A 4549-nucleotide genomic window follows, 5' to 3' on the forward strand; every position below is an offset into this window, starting at 1 on the left:
GGAAACAATCGCCATGTTGGTGCACAACTGGGACGACACGACAGATAACGCCCTCACCAAAAGTTTAAGACCTGCATTATAAATAACACAAGGTGTCAAGGTCAATAGATCCAAGAGTACGTGCTGCCAAAAAAGAGAGTTTTGAGCCCCTGGATTGCCGGGCAGGAAGGATGACGGCACCCCGATCAAGTTGCACGGGTGAGGGCACGCCCAGCACTTGAAAACTCCGTCGTCAACGACCCCGGGACAGCGAGTGAGCATTAGTTTTCCGCTTGCTTTTCGTGCACACTGCTGCTGCTGCTACGAGTGCATGTGTACCCCGGCCCAGCAGACCAGTAGAGGGGCAACACCGCCGAGTCAAACGAGCACGGCCTTGTCAACCGAGATGCTTCAATCAATTGCTCCCGATAAGGACGAACAGGGCGAGTTAGAAGCCAGGCAGGCAGCACAGGAGCCCCAAGCCGCCAAGCGGGTTGCCAGCAGTGAAAAGGAGGCAGCCCGGCCATCGCCGTCTCACCCGCCGCCACGGTGGTCCCTCGCGCGAGGCCGGCCGGCGTGCGTGCGACGGGGAGCGGCGGAACCATTCCACACGGCACCACACGAGGAGAGGAGCGCAGGCCAAATAGCGCCTCCCCACTTCCGTGACCCGGCCACACTCCGTGTAGATGGATTGATGGAATAATCTCCATTACATCACGTGCGGCCTGCCGGTCGGGCATCCACTCCACGGGCGCACGCTCTCCGCCAGGGCAAAGGAGAGCAAGCGCGCGCGGGATAAAAAGGAGAGCTGTATGGGACAAAAGGGGGAAGCCTAGAAAGGAACAGCGGGCAAGAGGCTCGGGGCACCCGCGCGCCGCTGTGGTCTGTGGACCTGTGGTAGCGGCGGCACCAGGACAAGAGCCAAGCGCATCTCGCAATCCTCACCTTGGCTTCCACTCGGCCATTTCCCACCTGGGCTCTGGAGCTGGAGCGAGCTCTCGGCCAGCAAGGTTTGTTGCATGCGCCTCTTCTCATCTCCTGGCGACTTCTCTGCTGATGATGGTAGAGGGAGAAGTGTTTCTTTGCTGGTTTAAGAAGCTGAGGATTGGTGTTTCCTTGCCTGAAAGAGTTTTGACAGGACTTGGTTCCATCTGCGATTGACCCTTTTTTGCTTTGCTGAGATGAAAAGCTGTATATATCAGCAATTCTCTTTCTCCTAATGCATTTGCCAGGAAAAGGTTACGCCTCATGTTTCGCTTCTGCTGAAACAAAGATTTAATAGCATGGCCCTGTTGTTAAAACAAGCAAGTTGCATGTTCCATTTTTCCTTGCTTTGAGTGAGCCCATCCCGTTTTTCCCCCCGTGCTGTCTTTTGGATGTTCGCTTTGACCTGACCACACGCTTCCCTCTTTCTTGTCACGTACTCACTTTCTCTAGCATAGGTTGAGTGTACAACTAAACTTTCTGGGAGCTGCACACATCTCATTGCCTATCATAATATATCACTCTAGGAGGGTTGTTGTTTGGACTCTTGAAGCCTCTGAACTAGCTCAACAACGAAACAGTCCAATGGGAGACTCCAAAGGAAGAGAAACTCTTCCACGGCTGCTAGATCTTATCCCTGATGGGAAAGAATGGGAGGCGAGGGAAGCACGAGGTGAAGGAAGATCAAGAAACACTGGCTTTGGGAGCGAGGAGGACAGGAAGCTAGAGCTGAAACTCGGTCTTCCTGGTCTCGTAGAAGAAGCGACGGCAACGGTGTCAAGGCATGAAGTGATACAGCGAGAGAGGCCAGCTCTCTCTCTTTGTTGCTTCCGTGAACCCTCAAAGCCGACCACAAACACTACTACAACGGGGACAAAGAGGGTGTTCTTAGACACCATTGAGGCCAAAACAGAAGGTAACTAGCAGTATTCTTGTCTTGTGCTCTTGTTTATTAATTATTAGAGATCAGAAACACAGAAACAAACAATAGAACCACTGTACTAGAAATACCCTGTTGTTCTGTTGTTCAATGGCTGTAGTAATGACTTCTATTCTGTTGTGTGAAGGTTATGATGATCTTTTGTTCTGTTATCTAAAGGCTGTGATGAGCAGAAACAGCAGGCCAGGGCTGGATGTGGGAACGAACTAACACTGGAGCAAAAGATTGCAGTGGTGAGTGAGAGAAAAAAAGGATGCTGCGCCCCACCATCACATGCTCCTCCCGCAGCATCTGGGCGCAACAGACCACAGGCCCAGGGAAGGTAATGATAGCCCTAGAGGTGGTTTTGCTATCCTTTTTTTTTACTAGGTCGAAACGAGGACCCTTAAGGATTTTACTTCCCTTTCCAAAAAAGATATTCCCTTCAGTTTGTCAAATCAGAGCGCTATTTTCATATGTAGAGGTGGTTGACTTCTACAAATCTGCAAATACCTTTTTGAAATTGGTATTTTCCTAGTGATCGATATCATTTCCCAAAGTACTAGCAGTTTTGATTTTGGAACATTTTGGTACAAATTTACTTCCTGAGCATTTTTTGTTCTGGACTGCGGTTGTATGTCATTCTTGTTAGCACAATTGCAGTATAAGTTGAAAGGGGATAATAGCATAAACCATACGGCATTTTATAGATATCAATAGTATATTCATCTACAGTAGTTCACAGACAAACTCACCGGCGCTCTAATCTGATGTAGAGGTGCTTCAGTTCCGGTGGTGGGTTGGCCTCCAATTGGATCCTTCAGGAGAAACCTTTGCTAATGGTAGTTCATCCAAACAATCATCTGGGCAACAAAAGGGTGAAGCTAGCACAAAGGAGAAGCTCACCTGCATTAAGAATCCTCTCTTAAAAATCAACATGGACGGGATTCCCATCGGAAGGAAAGTAAACCTTGCAGCCTATGACAGCTACGAGAGGCTGTCATTGGCTGTCAAAGACCTTTTCCAAGGTTTTCTTGAAGGTACAAAATAAATGATCAGTTCAAATGAAACAAGTACTTTTGACTCACTTTCGTGGTCTATTTGCACCTTTACAGCACTAAGTTTCAGGTTTTCTTTCATTTTACACTGCATCACCTTTGTCGCAGCTCAAAAGGATCCATCTTGTGCTCAGAGTGAGCAAGCAGATGAAAAAATATTTTCTCAATTATTGAACGGAAAAGGTGAATATACTCTAGTTTACGAAGACAATGAAGGAGATAGGATGCTGGTGGGAGATGTGCCGTGGAAGTAAGCTTCCTTTGTTTTTCACAAATCAACCAAACCCTAACAACATAAAAGAACACATCCACTTCATTTTGCTTCACGTTTTCTCTAAAATTGAGTCATCACATACTGTTGGCACTACTTTGAAAAAGTATACAACTAATACTTTGTTGCACAATCTAAACATTTTCTTGTGCATATAATCCTTGCAGTGTATTTGTCTCAACTGCTAAAAGGCTGAGGGTTTTGAGGAGCTCGGAGCTTTCCTGTGGTTTGGTAAGCACAAGGGGCCACCTCAAATGGTGGTGCAGATTTCAGTTACAGGTTTGATTGCCCCAAACTAAGCATGAACTTCCTTTCAATGCCTTCTCTTTTTTACAGGTTGGAGTGGCTCCTAGAAGAGTACCAAATTGCTGAAAGCCTGAAACAGTGAAGAATTCTATAACTTGGAATGTGAGGAAACCGAAGCTGGCCCATTCCAATTTCGGGATGACACCTATTTTTTTCCTGTAGAGACTAATCTAATGAGATAAACTAGCATATTTCATATGCATGGGAAGGCGCTGGCTGTTTTGTAAATTAGGCTACCATGTAATTTATTGTTGTAGGTAGTGTCCTCAAGTAATTCTTCATGGTTTTGGCATTGGATTTTTTAGACAGTTGCAGATGAAAGGCTTACCCAGGTAAAATTCCTTCTTCTCTGTGACAGATTTGTAATCTTTTGTAACCCAACATGCAAATCTAATGTGCAGACCACAATCATTAGTACTCACTAGTGTGCTGTATAGAACAGCAACATGCTATGCACATTGTTGACATGGCATTTAAGGAGTGCAGTGTCATGTGGAATTTGCCATTACTACAAAATGGGAAAAGAGCAAGGTTCACGCAAGCACCACAAGAACTACGAAAGCAAAGCATGTGCCAGCGCCTTCATGCTTGTTGGGTGCCAAATTGCTCTGCTGTGCCAATAGTGCCAGGACCTTGACTTCATAGAAGAGGTGCAAGTTGTCACTCTTTGTTGTAAAGCTAAGAAATCACATGACGTCTTGTTTTACATGAGTATCTAACATTATCCAGGTCCATTAATGAGTACACGCACCTGATGACACCAGCTGCCAAACCTGGAAGTTATCTCCAAGCTGCCTTGGTGGCCTGGTGACCATACCCCAGATACTCTAAAAAAAAGTCAGGGTAAACAGCAGGTGGCATTGGTTTTCTAGAATGACAGAAACAACACAGCAAGTGACACTGTCTACAAACCATGTTTTATGCCAATAAATTTTGTTGACTTCTAAAAGTGGAATATCAGCACAGCCAGTTCCACTATCTATGTATGCTTTGACCATTAAGAAAACTATTTATGTACAGTACAGTTAAGGA

General features: G+C 46.1%; 1 pseudogene across 1 annotated transcript; it reads left to right on the plus strand.

Moving 5' to 3' along the window:
- The first annotated feature begins 789 nt into the window (after positions 1-789).
- Positions 790-4549, plus strand: LOC120676941 (annotated as a pseudogene). Its single transcript, XR_005676044.1, has 7 exons — positions 790-989; positions 1491-1879; positions 2063-2225; positions 2659-2922; positions 3049-3190; positions 3379-3442; positions 3548-4549. The product of XR_005676044.1 is annotated as an auxin-responsive protein IAA6-like (transcript).

Source organism: Panicum virgatum, chromosome 5N (genome assembly GCF_016808335.1).
Source record: "Panicum virgatum strain AP13 chromosome 5N, P.virgatum_v5, whole genome shotgun sequence".
Lineage (NCBI taxonomy): Eukaryota > Viridiplantae > Streptophyta > Magnoliopsida > Poales > Poaceae > Panicum > Panicum virgatum.